The sequence below is a fragment of the Ornithorhynchus anatinus genome, chromosome 8 (genome assembly GCF_004115215.2).
Source record: "Ornithorhynchus anatinus isolate Pmale09 chromosome 8, mOrnAna1.pri.v4, whole genome shotgun sequence".
In the NCBI taxonomy this organism is placed as follows: Eukaryota; Metazoa; Chordata; class Mammalia; order Monotremata; family Ornithorhynchidae; genus Ornithorhynchus; species Ornithorhynchus anatinus.
In genome coordinates this window covers 15,773,051-15,792,659 of record NC_041735.1, presented here as the reverse complement: position 1 = coordinate 15,792,659, position 19,609 = coordinate 15,773,051, and the positions used below count along the sequence as shown (strand labels likewise).

General features: G+C 40.1%; 1 protein-coding gene and 1 non-coding gene across 2 annotated transcripts in view; one reads left to right on the top strand and one right to left on the bottom strand.

Annotated features, from left to right (window-relative positions):
- Nucleotides 1–19,609, bottom strand: part of CDH4 (cadherin 4) — a 678,282-nt gene that overhangs the window by 413,960 nt on the left and 244,713 nt on the right. The window lies entirely within an intron of this gene.
- Nucleotides 19,374–19,511, top strand: LOC114813979. Its single transcript, XR_003761723.1, has one exon. It is a non-coding gene; the product is annotated as a small nucleolar RNA SNORA7 (small nucleolar RNA).

Sequence of the window (19,609 nt, the reverse complement as noted above, 5' to 3'; positions counted from 1 at the left end):
ACAGATATGGTTTCTTTGTGTGAAAGCAACTAAATGTAAAAATGGCCCTTAACTCCAACCTAGCCTGAAAGACCTGAAATTTGGAACCCCAAACAAAATTTAAAAGTAGGCCTCATGTCATTCTTGCTGAGCTCACTGCACTTGTCAAAACTCTAACCTACCCAGTTATATGGGGCGAGACAGAGAAAGTATATTCCAGTTTCTTGGGTACTCCCTAAGCTACAGAATATAGTGCTTTGCAATTAGTAGGAACTCAATAAACACCACTGTTTGATTGACCTTTTCTTTTAAGTTTAAATAGGCACATGAAGGCATTCCACCCAAGTTACCAAAGGTTATCACTCAACCACACATCTCCCAAAGTTTATAAAAATCATTTCTTCAAGCACTGAAAGCAGACAGTGAGAACTACAATTCACATCTCAAACCCTCCATGGAAATTTCCTTTAAACATTACAAATCACAGTCAACCTTGTTCAGAGAATTATTGACATCTTCACCCACATGCATGCTCATATGCCAAAGTGATAGGAATTGGAATAAGGTAGCTCAGCATACCTCTTTTAAGCATTTAACGCTGGAATCTAAATTTGAGTATTTTTCGTGTTCAGGTTCCATACTTTTTTTTTCAACTTATTTCCATTTTTCCTAGAGTAATGCCCAAAGCAACATCTCTGGTCACATTATAATAAAACTATTACTGCATGCTTTTTCAGGGCATGATATACACCTACATGTACATATATCATGCCTCCATTGAAAGTCAGTTATCTTCAGAGATGACAGTGGTGATAGTTCCCTGTGTGTGTGTGTGTGTATTTTTATGTTTGTGTGCGCACATGCATGTGAATGTGTGTGCAGTTTGAGTGAATAAAATCCAATACCACACAAGGAGATTACTCAAAAGCAAATTTATTTCCTCCTCCCATACATTACTTTTGTAGCCAGGAAGCAGTGCACTATTTTAAAAAGGAAGTTAATTCCTAGAAAAATGGAAAGAGAAAATCTTGATCCTGAGATGGGTTTTCTGCCCAAGATAATACTTACAAGAAATATAAAAGTATCTCCAAATGTAAAATATTGTCTGTAAATTTCAACAGAATGATCTGACCCCCAAATACCATATTTACTCACATAATGCTCCAAATTTTTAATAATTTTTTTTTCTAACATAGGGGTGGCATTATTATATGCGGATGTTAAGTCCCCCTAAGGGGAGCAAGAGAAAAAAGAAAAAAGGAGGAAAAAAGGGATTATGAAAAGAAGGTGAGAGGGCACTTGAAACAGTCTCTTCTACTGCACTTCTTACAATCAATCAATGGTATTACTGAGCATTTACTGAGTGCAGAGCACTGCATTATTGCTTGGGAGAGTTCAATACAGGAAGCTTACAACCTACTGGGCAAGAAAGCTAATAAAATAAATTACAGATAGGGGATGCACAGAGTATAAACAATATGGATGTAAGCGCTCTAGGGGTAAGAGTGGGTAGCAAAATGTTTAGGAGGAATCTCCACAAGCACAATACAATAGTGCTCACTGAATTACATAAACCTCCATCCCTTCCCTTCTTCTGACCCCAGTGGTACCTGCACCATTTCAAAGATGAAAACTTCCATGGCACAAGCCTGTGCCTCCTACCCTATGTCTCTTCCTATCCTGGTGAATACCCTACTAAAACTTCACTATCACCTGCTTACAAAAATAACTTTTACTTCCATCTCAAGAAGCAGGGGGTAGGAGGAGTCTATGCCTAGTAAATATAGTGGAGGCAAGTAAATACGGTAATGTCAAAACAATGAAGACATTGGTCCCCCGTCAGAGTGCCAGTGTCCGGAAACGTTTCTTTGATACAAAACGTGCCTTGGAGCAGTCATTGAAGTAAATTTCTAATTTAGTTTGCATGGGCATCTTCTGGGGCTGCCTTTACTCTTTACTCAATATTCTCTCAGAACTACTTTATTGAGGTTGAAAAATAGCTTTTTTTTTTTTACCTAATCCAGGGTTAGCTTTAGGTAGTTGACTGCTTAAAAAAGGGGGAATATTCACTGGCCCCCTCCCATCCCCTACCGATGTCATTTATTATGCAGCAACCATTGCACCAATCTTGCATTACCATGTAATGATGTCATACAGAATCTGTGAGCCTTCAGCATTTTTCTAAGAGCCATGGCTGTTTCCTTTGCTTCAGAGACTTCGTGTTCCTCTCCTTCATTGCTGCTAACACAGTTTTTGCTTCCAACTCAGATGAAGGAAGCCTGCATTTTCAAATTCTCAGCTTCCACCACCCTATGAGTGTCCCCTCTAAGGTGGCTGTCACCTTTGCATACTGCCACCTCTCGCCCAGCCCCAGCACTTATGTACATATCTTAATATTCACTTGCTTCCTCTGAACTTAATTTATTTTAATGACCGGCTCTCCTACTAGTTTGTAAACTACTTGAAGGCAGGGATAGTGCCTATCAACTCTACTGGACTGTACTCTCCCAAACTGCACACAGGCAAGCACTCAATAAGTAAGGCTGATTTTGTCGATTTGGTGTGAAGCCCAGCCCTGGGTGAAGGTGTGGTTTAAATCACTTAAGGATGAGGCTCCGTAACCCCATCCCCACCTCTATCCACAGCCCTGTAATTGTCCCTCCACTAAGGACAAGAGCTCAACATTTCTGCCTTCCTCCTTCTTAGACTGAGGGATTGTCTCTGTTGCGGAATTAATATTCCCAAGCACTTGGTACAGTGCTCTGAACGCAGTAAGCACTCAATAATACAACTGAATGAATGAATGAGCTCACAGCCAGCTGCCTCACCAGTGACTGCTTGTGATCCCCGTGGACAACAGCAAAAGGAAGAGATTTTGTGACGGCACTGATGTGCCTCTAATGGAGGGGAGGTGATTGCTGGCCCGTGGGGGTGAAGCATGGGAGGGAGGCGTAGTTTTCCCTGTTCTACCTGAAAATGGGCCTGGACCAATCAATGACTGCCACGTAGAGCCACCAGCTTGCCAGGCCAAAGGCACAAAGGCGGTTGCTTTGGGAGTATATAATTCAAGGGCATCTGGAAGCATGCAGAGGAGGAAGTGTGCTGAGAGCAGCAGGGAGAGCAGCACGTGGAGGCAGAAAGAAGCACTGACAGAACAGGCTCCTTTGACCACAGACTGGTATTGAACCCCTGTGGAGATGAGTGAGTGTGTGTGTGGTAGGTGTTACTTCCTTGCTTGTTGGTAAAACTAAGCAAAAAACTTTCCACAGTAACCTTTGTGATCAGAGGTGTGGTTTGAAACTCTACTACATGTCACTGAGGCTCCCCCGGTCCAGGAAGGTCCTTGTTGGGTACAAACTGGGGGCTCGTGACACTACTACAACTGAGCCCAGATTCAGTTCCCCAGTGAGTTTCTGAGGGTTCAACACCATACAGAGGATCCCCCACTCCCACATTTCTGGGTCACATAATTCCTGCACTGAGCGCAGTGGTGTCCTTCAGATCTCTGACAAAGCATTGCCCGGGAGAAGGACACTTCAGTTCACCACCTGGAGGCAGCAAAATCCACATGGAAAATCCACAGCTTTTTAATATTATTTTTCTAAAGTTGAAGTTTCTTTACCTGGAATTCTTCTCCATAGATTGACAAATCCAGGAGAAAAACAACAAGAGAAATGCTCAATTTAGGAAAAAAACTACAATTCCCTGACATATCGCAAGTTTGCCTCTTCCCAGAGATTTGGAGTAAAGGGTTCCTGTCACTTTCTAGCAGTGACTCATTGTGACTCTTCCAATTCTCCTCTCCTCCTCCACAATGCACTCTGCCGCCTGTTAGGAAGGTATTGGGCAGGAGTGGAGCTGTGATATTCACACTGATACTTGGTGATTAGACTGTAAGCCCGTCAAACGGCAGGGACTATCTCTATCTGTTGCCGACTTGTTCATCCCAAGCGCTTAGTACAGTGCTCTGCACACAGTAAGCGCTCAATAAATACTATTGAATGAATGAATGAGTTGCTGGTACCACATGCCTCCAACCGCACTACTGGCATATCTCCAAACATGCTGAATGCCCTATGATCATACCCAATGAAAGGATCAGGAAGAGAACATAGGGGAATTATATCTTTCCCAATCATTACATCCGTGTAGGTAGCCCTATATTTTTAAGTGCAAAAGAGAAAACAGCACCAGAAACTTCAAACACCACATACAAAATTCATTCATTCATTCAATAGTATTTATTGAGCACTTACTATGTGCAGAGCATTGTACTAAGCGCTTGGAATGTACAATATGGCAACAGATATAGACAATCCCTGCCCATGACACCTCGAGGTACAACCTTTTTATTTGCCCAGTATGACTGGGGCTTTGGATTCTGCACTGACCCTTTTCAGATTCACACTCATAGGAAAACTTCACCATCAGTCGTGTTTTCTTGAAGCATAGAGGTCAACTCTACATATGATGATGTCATATCCATCCAGGGCTTAGCACATATGTGACATGGATGTAGGGTTACTGGATCTGATGCAGTCACTGTCCCAGATGGGGCTTGCAATCTATCATTCCCATTTAACAGTTCAAGAAAGTGAGGCTCAGAGAATTTGTCACAGTCTATTTTCCTTCTTCATAAATACAATAAGATTCAAGATTGATTTTTTAAAAAAATTTTTAGCACTTACTATGTATCAAGCACTGTTCTAAGTGGAGGGTTGATAAATGTTAATCAGGTCAGACAGTCCTTGTCCCACATGGGACTCGTGGACTAAATAGAAGGGAGAACATGTATTGAATGCTTATTTGGCAGGTGAGGAAACAGACACTGAGAAGTTAAGTGAGTTATCCAAGGTCACACAGCAGGCAGGTGGAGGGGTCAGGATTAGAACTCAGGTCATCTGGCTCCCGGGCCTGTGCTTTATCCACTAGGCCATGAGGTTCCCCAACTGTGACGTGTGTGTGTGTGTGTGTGTGTGTGTGTGTGTGTGTATTTTTTCTGCATAATTTCTTTGAAAGAGAAACTTTACTCAATAATATTAGTTGATGCTACTTTCATAGTGGTCAGAGGCAGTTTAGTAGCCATACAAAATGATATAATTTAGAATATCTTTGAGCCATATGGGCTAACATGCTTCATACTGGCAGCTTTTACTCTTAATAGCATTCAGAGCAGTAAACCAGTTGGAAAAATTGCTTCGGCTATTCGGATAGTGTGTGCAACCTGAAAGCAAACACATTCTAATAAATTCTTAACATTCTCCATCATTAAAACATGATACCTGGCAATTTGTATTTAGAGAAGGCAGCGTGTCTCTGGAAAGGTTGATTCTATAGCTGTTGGATTGGTTTCCAAGGATATATAGGTAACATATACATATACGTAAATATATATATATATAAGCACTGAGTGCACTAGTGGAAACTCTCAGCTCTACTTTGCTTTTGTAGTAATGAAGCCAGATAGGTTTTCAATATGAACAAGGGACAAGGGAGAGGAAGGAAGTCTTTGCTGAAAGAATCATTTCTAAAAGTGAGAAACAGAGCTTTAATAAGGAAAGGCTGTCACTGCCTCAGTGTGGAAGTAGTGTGCCTCACTGCTATCATTTTAATCCAAGCATTTATCCTATCCCACTTTTATTACTTTATTAGCCTCCTTACTGACCATCCTGCCTCCAGTCTCCAGTCCATTCTTCACTCTGCTGCCCAAATAATTCTTCTACAAAGACATTCAGTCCATGTTCTCCCACTCCTCAAAACCCCCAATGGTTGCCCATCCACCTCTGCATCAAACGGAATCTCCTTACCATTAGCTTTAAAGCACTCAATTACCTTGCCCTCCTCCTACCTCATCTCTTCTCTCCTACTACAAACCAGCCCACACACTTTGCTCCTCTAATGCCAACCTATTCACTGTACCTCGATCTTGCTGCTGACCCTTCGCCCATATCCTGCCTCTGGCCCAGAACACCCTCCTTCAGCATATCCAATAGATAATTACTCTCCCCACCCTTCAAAGCCTTGTTGAAGGCACATTTCCTCCAAGAGGCCTTCCCTGACTAAGCCCTCATTTCTCCTTTTCCCTTTCCCTCTGTGTTGCCCTAACATGCTCCTTTTATTCACCACCCCTACCCCATCCAACAGCCCCCCAGTATTTATGTACATAACCGTAATTTATTTATGTTAATGTCTCCTCCTCTAGATTGTAAACTCATTATGGGCAGGGAATAAGTCTGTTATATTGCTGTATTGTACTCTCCCAAGTGCTTAGTACAGTGGTCTGCACCCAGTAAGTGCTCAAGTATGATTGGTTGATTGCTTGATTGATGGAACTCACAGAAATTATTTACGTGGCTGATCGGGAATGGAACTGAAACACAGGCTGCTAGAATGGTTCGTGTTCCTCAAATTAATGATCAAAAGTTGCCCACTAAGAGTGTGCAAGGAACATAATAGTATTGGTATTTGTTAAGCGCTTACTATGTGCAGAGCGCTGTTCTAAGCGCTGGGGGAGATACAGGGTACTCAGGTTGTCCCACGTGAGGCTCACAGTCTTAATCCCCATTTTACAGATGAGGTAACTGAGGCACAGAGAAGTTAAGTGACTTGCCCACAGTCACACAACTGACAAGTGGCAGAGCCGGGATTGGAACCCACAACCTCTGACTCCCAAGCTCGGGCTCTTTCCACTGAGCCATGCTGCTTCCCAAAAAAGGAATGGCGGACTCATCCGGGATATGAACCCAGGATCTCTTGCAGCCAAAGCAAGAATCATACCAATTCTGTTATATGTACTTTCTCAAAGATTTAGTACATTGTTCTATGCACAGTAAGCCCTCAGTAAACACTATTGATTGATACATCAAACAGTAGGGTGAAATCTCAGCAGCACAAGCAGAAAGGTTTACTAGTTAGAACCAGCTTATAATGCCTTCTCTTGCTTTGCCTTTAACTAACCTGACAGAGTCCTCATCTAATCAAGATTTACAATTTTAAAGGCAGGATCTTCTTCCACGATTAAGACATGCTCCCGTTTATGACCTTTTCCCTTAACAAGAGTGTTAGGATGGGCTCTCACTGCAGCATGTTTATAAATTCAAACTGCCTTTCATCCTGACAGAACAAAGGGCTTGCTGAGGTCAAGTCAGACTCTCGGTGGTCAATGATACCAATGTTCAGTACTCCATGCAAGGAAATATATTTGCAATTTTGGGTTTGCCTCCTTTGCTAAGTATAACAGTCATCTACACCATTCTCACATTTACCGGCTTCTACTCTTACCCCCAGTTAACATTTGCCAAATATATTTGTGTTTAGGCAAGGGTTTTCTTTCTTCAAAGCCCCAGGGTGTTACCTGAATGTAGAGTACTATGATCATAATCTTATCCTCCTACTTGATTCTGCTGTAAAAGTCATAATACTGAATCTCTGTCATTGCAATTATTACTATGGCAAGAGACTGATATAAGTAATGATACCTTTTACTTAGACAGAAGCTTTCACCTGAAGATCTCAGAATGCTTTGCAAACAGTAATGTGTTAATTTAGTACCAGTTCATGACTTTAAGGCACAAACTGCACTGAACAATGAAACACAAACTAGATAGAAGAATTGAAAGTCTTGGTTGAAATATAACTTAACATGTCTGTTCCTTTTTTAATGGTATTTATTAAACACTTACTATATATCAAGAACTGCTCTAAACTCTGGGGTAGATACAAGCTAATAAGCTTCCACACAGTCCCTGTAGCGCATGAGGCTCACAGTCTAAGTAGGAGGGAGAACAGGTATTGAATCTCCATTTTACACTTGAGGCACAGAGCAGTTAAGTGATATAGGTGTCCAAGGTCACACAACAGACAAGTGGTAGAGTCAGAATTAGAACTGAGGTCCTGTACTCCTATGCCTATGCTGCTCCTTAATTTATTATAAGCAATTGTTTCTTTTTCCAAAGGCTACTACTTTAGACATTTTCTTTAATGGGTCTCATGATATCTTTAATTTAAGTGGGCTAGATATTTGAAACACAGTAATTCTTGATTCCCTATTTTGAAACGTGTTCTACATTGAATGACACCAGGACTAATTGGTTCTTCCACCAAGCCTATTTTTCAGAGGTGTAGAGATGAATTCGTAACTCGAGGGAATTTGACAGAGTTAGCCTTTAGGGCCAAACTCTAGACCTCCACGGGAAGGCCCCTTGATATAAATATTTCATCTGTGGAGACAAATGCTGAAAAACACATCCCAAATATTGGGAAAATTTCAGAATGTCTGCTAATCTGGCATTGTCTACAAGACAAAATTGTGCTAATGGCAAGCAACATTTCCTACATTGGTTCAATGAATTAACCTGGATCAAAAATCATCTGACAACAAAGCAAGAAATAAATCTATCAAGCAGTGGCATTTATTGAGCACTTACTATGTGCAAGACTGCTATACTAATTGTTTTGGGAAAATACAACACAACAGAGTTGGTAGATACAATCCTTTTCCACAAAGAGCAGCACGGGAAACAGCATGGTGCAGTGGACAGAGCATGGGTCTAGTAGTCAGAAGGTCATGGGTTCTAATTCAGATCCTCCACTTGTCTGTGTGGCCTTGGGCAAGTCACTTCACTTTGCCTCAGTTACCTCATCTGTAAAATGGGGATTGAAACTGGGAGCCCTACGTGGGACAGGGACTGTGTCCAACACGATTTGTTTGTTTCCACCCCAGCGCTTAGTACAGTACCCAGCAAATAGTAAGCACTTCACAAATATCAAATATTAGGAGCTTATTGGGGAAGACAGACATTAAAATATATTATGCATATGGAAAACCACAAATATCTGACTCCTAAGCACATGCTCTTTCCACTAAGCCATGCTGTTTCAAAGAAAGAGCTTAACAAATATCATAATTATTTTTATTGAATTCTGCTAACTAGGCAGACCTCATATAATGAAGTAGTCAAGTAGTCAAAGGCAACAGAAAACTGAATGAAGAAGGCATATTTGCATTTTGATATATTGATAAAACATATTTTAGTGATAATGGAGCACCAAATGATATAATCAAGTATATGATGGCGAGATTTGGACCTAGTGCCAGAAGCACATCTGGCTTCCCAACCTTTGAGCTATAGATAGCTCTATAAATACACCTATCTATCTAAATCTATAGAATTAATGTTATTAATTATAATAGTCATGTGTTCAATTTTTAGCAATAATGAAGCAGTAGTAACACACAGTGGAATGGAAGCTGGATCTTTGAACTAGACTTTTTTTTACAGTTCAACATTTGCATAACACACACCCACACACTCACATCATGACAGAGAACATTAAAACGTGTAACTGCGGAGTGACAGTATAGGTGATTAGTAGCCATACTATACCTAGGTCTTCATTTCACAGCCTCTATGTTGACAAAAAACAGAGCTGCCGAAGGCTATTCACCAGAATTCAAACTCCAGTGAACAAGCCCCATTTAGGCTCTGTTGGATAAAAGCTCACACACTCATGGCTGTTCTTCCCCTCTGTATGAAAAGAGAGCTTTCACCCTGCCAGTATTTACACATTAGATTCAATTTGTTTTACCAGAGAAAGGGTGAAGTCAGGGGAGAGCAAAAAGAATTTTGGAGATCCAGAACAAAAATAGCTTATTTCAGGGTTTAATTCCATTTTGGTCTCTACAGATTTTCCACAACTAATTCCAGTTACCTTGACTCTTGGGTGTTTCTATTGTTTGATGGGTTGTTGTTTAAAGGCAAGAGTATGTATTCCTGTTGGATTTCTTCTCTGTGTTAACACACATCTAGTTCCACACTGTAGCAACATCACTTAAAGGACTATGTGCCCTTTTTCTGCCCTCAACCGATAGACATTGAATTTTTATGGGAAAACATTTTATAGGGGAAAACATTTATGGGAAAACATTACGGGAAAGCATTCACTTCTATATTTATAGCACTCTTTTTCAAGGCACAAGGAGAATCCAGACCCCAACAAAGTTCAATCTTTCTCACCAATGCACTCACTGAATTTAGTCAACAAAATTAATCCACACTGAACAATTCTTCAGAGTACAATCACAACAAGCTGGTTACACAGACATGGATGCATTTAGAATTTAAATTAGTTCCTGCTATTTTCATTCTACACAACGCTGAAGAACCTTGTCTAATGCTTTTTTAAACACTAAAGAAAAAGATCAATAAAAACATTTTTTAAGTTAAATCTTGTGCTGTTACTATTATCTGTTCTAGGCATAAAAAGGGTGCTCTGCTGAGTTTTTCCACAATTAAACACAGTCATCAAAAGATGCTTCCTACATAGACTTATCTTGACAATCCATTAGAAGCAAAGGGTTTCAGAATAAATGCTTTCAGCTTTCCGGCCTTTTGAGAGCAACTAAATCTGGATTTTTGACAAAACAATTATTAGAGAACTTCAAATGACTATGATAAGAACCTCACTCCTTGGACCCTAGCCATGGAGGAATGCTAGTGACACTAACTGGCATATATCAATGTGAACTAGGGCTCCCGTCTTCAAACTATTTCTCTTGATTCTCTAGATAAAAGGTAATTTGCTTTTTATCATTTGTGCAATGTACTGTTCTTATATCCTTTCTTAGTTTGGCCAGATTATGCAAATGACTCATTCTACTAATGTCTTTTTTTAAGGGCATTCTATTCATTTCTATTTATAACTAAGGGGCATCTACCGCAGTCTCCTCTGAACATCCAGGTCAGTTGGGTAAATTGTGATTTTACTTCCTGACACAGCAATCAATGATAGTGATAATAATAATCTTATTTATGTAGGGTCAAACACTGTGCAAATGAACTGGAATAGATAAAATATAAGCAGCCTGGTCAGGGCTCACAGTCTAGGAGAGAGGGGGAATACCAGGGTTTTAATCCCCATTTTACAGATGACCAAACTGAAGCACAGAAAAATTAAGCAACTTGACCTAGGTCATGAAGCAGGCAAATGATAGATACAGGATTAAAGTCCATGTTTCCTGACTCCCAGGCCCATGGTTTATCCATGAGTAAAGAGGAAACTAAAGAATCTGAAAGGAATTGACTTTATCAGAGATTTAAAGAACAGAATATATAATCTTTCTTGGATAGTAAGGTCCCTTTCAAACTCTATGATTCTCCAATTCATAAGTCATCTTCAACAGCCTTTGTCAAGCAAACAGATTCAAGTGATCAAAGGAAAAATAAGCAATTATTACATAGCTTGATTAGCCTGCATATTCCTCTCACTTAGTACCCTGCCTGGCACATAGTAGTGCTTAACAAATACATGAAACCAATGAAAAAATTAAATTGGAATGTAAACTCTGAGAGGCAGGAGTCACACTTTCTACTTTTAAGGTTACCCAACTAGGACAGGGCTCTACCCCAAGAAGACACTCAAATACCCAAGGGTGAAGCTGCTAAATAGCAAATAGATACATGAGTGAGAACAGTGAATCCTGGGTTAATCTGGACAGAGAATTGCCTCTTGGAGGAGGTGAATTTTCAAGAGGACTCTGGAAGGTGGGAAAGGATGAGCTTTGTGAATTTTAGGGGTGATGTAGAGATGACACTTGTAAAAGGTTTTTCCATGCATGCAGCTTCAGGGATCATGTCTGCTTCCAGCTCCCTTAGATAGGGTGGAGATAGAACATTTAATCTCAAAAGACACCCTTCCATAAGCATGGCAGAATATTGAGGGATGTAAGGCTGAAATTGTTTTCTGTTTGACCTTGCTCTTTTAAAATTTACAAAGCTCTTGCTCCATTGTGGCCTAGAATGAGCAACTCACTTAAAGAAAGAGAAGAAGTAAGTTTAATCTGAGAGAACCTGCTACTAACCCACCAATATACTTTCCTGCAAACTAAGGAACCCAAAAGAGATACCTAATTTATCCAAAACGAGGACCCAGAAGGCAGCAGGATACCATGACCGGCAGCAATACCCAATACTTGAATTCAGCAGGCAGATGTCCTGGATAAGATTTGATAAGGTGCACTGGCCACTTAACAGCAACTAATATTTTAGGAAGGCTTAGGCTTCACAAAAATAAATAGTAAAGTGAGCTCAGCCTAATCAACAATTGTGCTATCACTGGACTAAGCATGGGGAAGAATCCTGAGCTTTCCTCTGGACTAGGGACATATTAAACCCTGTGTAAATCCAATGGAAATTGATACAGTGCCTAATCTTAGATTAAGGCATAAAGTTATTGGGGGATAGGGAGAGTGGAAGAGTGAATTACCCCCTTTTTGGAAATTATTGGCTTTTTCAGGTTCCTGGAGTGCCATTTAGTGCATTGGAAGAGGGAATTTACTAAACCAGTGGCTCTTATAGGTCACTGGAGTGCCATTTAGTACATTGGAACAGGGAATTTACTAAACCCTTGTGGCCTGAAAAATTTACTCCATCTCCAAAAATGATCGATTTATTCCTTCTTCAGCATTGGAATCATGCCTAGTAGCTCTTGAATCCTGGAGAGAAATAGTGGTATAAAGAGGGTTTCCTCTCTCTTTTAAAGGTTAAATAGCAGTAAGTCAGATTCTAGAAGCAATAAAATCCATGATATTTGACTCCAGGCAAAAATTGAGTCGCATTAGGTTATAGCTGATCCTCATTTAAAAGGGAAGGAAAGAAATGACTTAAGTTGAGCAACATCCTAAAACAATCAGCACAGAACCTTGGTGGCAATGGCAAGAAGTGTAATACAATCTCCATAGCCTTGATGGAAAAATTTTTATTGGTAAAAAAGATCAACATGAGGCATAAAATTACTCCTCAGGCCTTAAAGACTGAATTTTCTTTTTCTCAAGATGCTTATAAAGCTTAAATACAGTAGGTATTATTTGAACTAAAATATTCTGAGGAACATGAATGTGTTCTCCACTCCTATTATCTGCTGTGAGTCGTAGGAATTTACTATTTCCAGCATTTGGAAATCCTTGAGTTTTCCTGCACAAAGAAACTAAATCCTCCAAGTTAAGCTTGATATTTGACAACTCTTCATCAAGTATCCCACTTCAAGAGAGATGACAATTGTTTCTCAAATTTAAATTCACTAAATTCTGGATTTCTAACTTTCCCCCTATGCCTCTGAAACATCATTTTTGGCAGGCAAATTTCACTTTGTCTCTAAATACAGAGTTGGTCAGTTTCCCATTGATTTTTGTACACCAAATTTTCATGAGCTTCAAGGTCACAAAATCTGGAAGGACAAATCATCTTTTCCATTCCCCAAACCATTTTTAACAAACGAGAGCCAGCTGCTAATAACTTGGCCTTTTGGGCACACTCTGATACAAAAGGTTGGAATCCTGAGACTGTTTGGATATCAGGACTAACGTTACGGTCAAACTTGATCCATACCTCCAAAGCCATACAATACAACAGTGGTACCCCTAGACTTTCCCACTTCTTTCTTATTTAAAGCCTTCCAAAACCTCCTGCCACCTCCAACCCATCATAAGTGAAATAAACTCAATATATAGCCCATACCCCAGATGCACTGGGCAGACAGACAGAGAAATCAGAGAACCTATAATTCCTTGAGTTACTCCACTGAAGTATATGAGAACAACTGAATTCTTATTTATGCACTTATACCCACACATGCGTGCGTTCACATTCACACACGTAGATTCACACTCTCTGATGAGAGGAAAGAGCACCTAGAAATCCTGCACAGATTTAAAACTAAATCTAACCTTTCATAGTAAAATATTTTGGTCTTGGAAAAAGGAAAACTTTGTTCTTTTAAAACAGAAGACTTGTAAACCTTATTCAAGAGCACTATGTAGCTGAAGATTGTTCTAAAAAAGAAACCCATAAATGTAATATTAAATATATCTTAAAATCAGCACTGATTGGAAGTTTAGGGAAACCATCCAGATAAAAATTGCTTTACAGATTAAAAACTGATGAAAACACCTGACTATCTACACTTGAAATTTATAGCGAGACAGATACATAAATGTCTTTAACTATGACCCAATCCACTGTCAAGCATCCTTAAATAAAATCATTATATTTTGCATATAGTAATCTTACATACTTATTATTTGTAGACTACCAACAGTGTATTCAGCACTGTGCAGAACATAAAATAAGATGAGGTCTCAGCCCTCAGGGCTTACAATCAAAGTTAGACAGATAAAACAATTCAAACATAAAGTACAACAGTTGAAAAAAGGCTGTTAAAATTTATGAGGTGCAAGGTTTTGCTGTCTTATCTAGGGAAAGGGGAACCTTTATTGGGGCTGTATCATTGAAAAATGTCAGGAAAGAAGTGGGTTTTTAGAAGAAAATTTGAAAACAAAGAGAAAGTGATAACCTGGCAGAGCAAGAAGGTTAAAAGCCTCTAGGCACTTGGAGCCACATGGAAGGAAGGATGGAAGAGAGAGAGTTCTAAAGAAACCAAGAAAGTGGAAGACCTGATCGTCACAATGAAGCTGATTCTACCGTTACTGCTACATAGGGATCAAAAAAAAAAGAAAACGAAAACAAAATACCTCGCAGGAGAAGCAGATAAACAGCCTCCTTCCAGCCTCTACATCCCATCTCGGGGGGAAGATCAGAATCGGGAGTAGCAGACACCATAACATTTTGAGTACTGGGTAGACTGTGGTGGTCACTTTGGTTATTGTAGGGATTCTGACCCATGAAGACCCCAGACATCAGTTCCTCTCTCCAGCTTACCCTCTTCTTTTTCTTTGTTTGCCTTTTTTTATGTTGTGTTGTCTGTTTTATTGTGTGGGCCACCAGTTTTCTCTTCCCCCTTAAGGACCAAAGACCATATCTAATCTTTAGCAGTGTACTTTTTCCTAGAACTTAACTACACAGCTTGCTTTATCACTCATATGACTACTGCTAATAAAAATAATGATGATAATAATAATGATAGTGCTATTTATGAAATGCTATGTGCCAAGCACTGTTCTAAACCTGGGGCAGACACAAGACAATGAAGTCTGGAACAGTCCCTGACCTACATAAAGTTCACAAACTAAGGTAGGAGGGAGAAGAGGTATTGAAGCCCCACATTCTACAGATGAGGGAACTGAGGCACAAAGGAGTGAAGTGACTTGTTCAAGGTCACACAACAGGCACAGGTCAGAGCAGGGATTAGAACCCTTCTTGAACAACAATGATTGTGGTATTTGTTAAGTGCTTACTATGTGCCAGGAATGGATACAAGCAAATCTGGTTGGACATAGTCGCTGACCCAAAGGGGGCTCACAGTCTCAATCCCCATTTTACAGATACAGTAACAGAGGCACAGAGAAGTAAAGTGATTTGCCCAAGGTCCGGCAACAGACAAGTCGCAGAGCTAGGATTAGAACCCATGACCTTCTGACTCCCAGGCCCATTCTTTATCCACTATGCCATGCTGCTTCTCCATGCTACTGAAATTTTCCAATGGTATAATTTCCTGTGCTGACCAATTAACTGCCTTAGGGTGAAAAGGTGTTTCTTTTTCTTTGCCTTGATTACATAATATTCAAAATTTCATGGTTGTTCCTTAAGGTGGAGTTGAGGAATTTGGTGAATAACAAATTTGTGTTCATTCTATCCACAACTTTGATCTTGTGAAACTCAATGATATCCCCACTCTGCCTTTGCCTCCCCTGCCAGTGGTTGCCCATACTTCCAAAAGACATGACACTCTCCTTGGTAACATCCCAGTGTTATACACAGGAGAAATAGCCCCCTTCCCCTCCTTCCTCTTCCACTACTGACTGTTCTCGCCTTTTCATTTCATTTGGTAGAGAGAGCTCTACACAGATGGGCGGATCTGTTCTAATTCAACAATACCTTGACCTTTTGGAAAATGCTTTCTCAAATATCACATTTCTTCTTCATACAGTCCTATGACATTGGACAAGGCAGGTGTGTCGACCCTATTTCACAAGTAGGGAAACCGATGGTCAAAGAAGTTAAGTGACTGCATAGCACCTGAGTGTCAGACTTGTGGCTTGAATCAAGGACTTTGGTATCTCAGCCCAGGATTCACTTTTTTAACTTACTATTCTTCTTATGTAGATTTAAAGGAACAAAATGCAAAGATGTATGAGAAAGAACAAAATATCCAGGGAGGGTGGAAAGTAGGAATGCTATGAGGCTTGAATATGATTCCAAAAGTCAATCTGATGCCACGGAAGAGTCGGGAGAAAGAGACCTGATGAAAGAGGTAAATCATTTGCCAATAGAATTTCAAATGGTTACAAAATGGAGAGAAATCAGTAATGGGGAGATCAAAAGACAGGAACCATCATAGTTTAATGAAAATAAGTTCTGGCTAAGTGCTTTACCTGAGGAATGAAGAACGAGTCCTGAGGAGAGAGTTTGAGAGATGTTGTAGTCAAAACAGAACCAGGATTTTTATGTCCCTCCACATCAAATAGAAACTCTTTACCATTGGCTGTTTCCCCAGTAAACTGTGAACTCCTTATGGGCGAGGAATATATCTATCAACTCCACTATATTGGGCCAAATACTATGCTCGGCAAACAGTAAATGCTCAATTAATACCACTGATTGAGGAAGCCAAAATGATTCTAATATGAAATTGGTGAAACTCTCACTTCCTCAGTACAGTATCTAATGAAAAGGGAGGAGTTTTAAAAAAAAACAACTTCCAACTCTTAAGACGTCATCAAGCATTTTCCTCTTAACTTGTTTTCAAACAGAATTTAATAAGAAAGATCAAGGTAACTTGCATCTCGACTGCAAGTTTGAGACAGACATAATGGGAAACTCAACCACCTAGTTTGAAAAAAATAATGACCCAATCCTGGAGCTGTCATTTTCTTCTTTTCATTTTGTTGAAATGAATTAGTTGGCACATCCTGCACCGATCGTGAAAATGCACTAAAGACTCTGCATGGTGTGGGCATACTGGAAAAACACATGAACTAGTTTTATAGTTTGGGCAAAACAAAGGAAACATTACAATCCAGGGTGATCTGACCCAAATGAAAGTCATTCTCATTTATAGATAAATTAATCCAGGACACAGAAAGGAGCAGAAGGGACATTACATATAAGAAACAGGACGTCTTCTTTGGTGCTTTTTCTCTACTTCAAGTACTCGATTTCATTTCTCATGCTGGAGAAGCATCCTCATATATTCTTAGGAAGCCAATGAAAACATATTTAATAAAGTTTTTGTTTTATCCTAAGATACATCCACTATCCTGGCCTATAAGCACATGCACATAGTATCACTACTTCTATGCTCCTTAATACTCTACATATACTTATTCAAAGTCTAGTAACAGTGTACTTTGCCCTGAAAATGAAGCATCAAATTTGGTCAACCGGAAAAAGTAAATTTCAAATTCACCAACTATATTCTCTTTGCCAAATGTAATGGGCTCCACTTTATTCTAATGCTCCTTGACCTACTGGCTGCCTTCAGCATTGTAGACTATAGCCTTCATCTGGAAACGTTATTTAACCATATTTTTATTCATTCATTGAATCATTTATTGAGCTCTTGCTGTTCATTCATTACTTCATTCAATCGTACTTATTGAGCACTTACTGTGTGCAGAGCACTGTACTAAGCGCTTGGAATGTACAATTCGGCAACAGATGGAGACAATCCCTGCCCAACAATGGGCTCACAGTCTAAACGGGGAGACAGACAACAAAACAAAACAGAATAAAACAAAACAAGTAGTCTGGCGTAAATATCATCAAGATAAATCATCAAGATTTATAGGTACATATACATCATTAACAAAACAGAGTAAAAAATAATATATACAAATATGCACAGTGCTGTGGGGAGGGGAATGGGGAAGAGTAGAGGGTGGGAGAAGGGGGAATGGGGAAGGGAGGAGGAGCAGAGGGAAAAGGAGGGCTCAGTTTGGGAAGGCCTCCTGGAGGAGGTGAGCTCCCAGTAGGGCTTTGAAGAGGGGAAGAGAGTTAGTGTGCAGAGCACTGTATTAAGTGCATGGGAGAGTACAATGCAACAATAAACAGACACATTCACATTCCCTGCCCACATGAGTTTACCAACACAGTTTTCTCTGCTGATTCCTTTATCAACGTTTCCTCCTATTCTTCTCATTATCTTTCTCTGGCTCTTCCACAACTTTTCATCTTCCTTCTCTTCATACTTCACAATCACCACCTTTGGGCGCTCATTTGCTCCCACAGCATTTACTATCACCTGCTTCCCAAATCTACCTCACTAGCCCTGACCTCTCACTAACTCTGAACGTTACTATTTCACTTGACTCCAGGCCTTTTCAAGATGGATGTCCTGCTGCCATTTTAACATCAACATATCTACAGCTGTACTTCTCACCTTCCACCCAAATCCTCTTCTCCATCTAACTTTCCCATCACAGTTGATAACACTACCATTCTCCCTGCCTTTGAAATCCACAAACTTAGTTTTTATCCTGAACTCCTCCCTTTGAATCCCATATTCAGCCCATCACTAAATCATCCTGATTTTTCCTCCCCAACTTTTCCTATCCATTGCTCTCCATCCAGATGGCCAATAGTGATCTTGCACCATTCTTAGGCATTTGATATTCACTCCACCTCCAGCCCCACAGCAGTTTTGTATATATACATCTACTCTCATGGGTTTTAATCCCTGGTCCACTGCTTATCAGCTGTGTGATCTGGGCAAGTCACTTAACTTCTCTGTGCCTCAGTTACCTCATCTGTACAATGGGGTTGAAGAATGTGAGCTCTACGTGGGACAACCTGATTACCTTGTATCTACTCCAGTGCTTAGAACAGTGCTTGGCACATAATAAGCACTTAACAAATACCAACATTATTTTTAATGGCATTTGTTAAGTGCTTTTTAAAAAATAGCATTTGTCAAGCATTTACAGTCTGCCCAGCACTGAACTAAGCACTGGGATACATACAAGATACTTAGATTGGACACAAGCCTTATACTACATAATAATAATAATCATCATCATCATCATAATTACGGTATATGCTAAGTGCTTACTATGTGCCAAGCACTGTTCTAAGTGCTAGGTTAGATACATGGTAATCAGGTTGTCCAACGAGGGGCTCACAATCTTAATCCCCATTTTACAAATGAAGTAACTGAGGCAGAGACTCACAGTCTTAATCCCTCTTTTATAGATAAGGGAACTGAGGCCCAGAGAAACTATGTGACTTGCCCAAACTCACACAGCAGATAAGTGGTGGAGCAGGATTAGAACCCAGAGCCTCTTACTCCCAAGCCTGGGCTCTTTCCATTAGGCTATGCTTCTTCTCGATTTGCATTTGTGACTTATTTGAAAGTCATCCTCCCCCTCTAGATTCTAACTCCCTTTAGGCAAGGATCATGTTTATCTACTCTATTGTTTTATGCTCTACCAAGCACTTGGAGATTCCCTCCTAGAATCGAACCTGGAGAGTTTCCAGTACTCTACCAGTCTTGGCTACCAAAGGGAGAGTCAAGGAGACGAATACCCATTCCATTCCTAGCTTGGGCAGTGGCTAGTGAATGGAAGGAAATCTGTTACAAGTCAAAACTCACCTGTGCTGGACAGCAGTGGAACAGGAGAGAATCGGGGGCAGAGACTCAGGTTTACTGCACGGAAGAAGGTAATGGTAAACCACTTCCA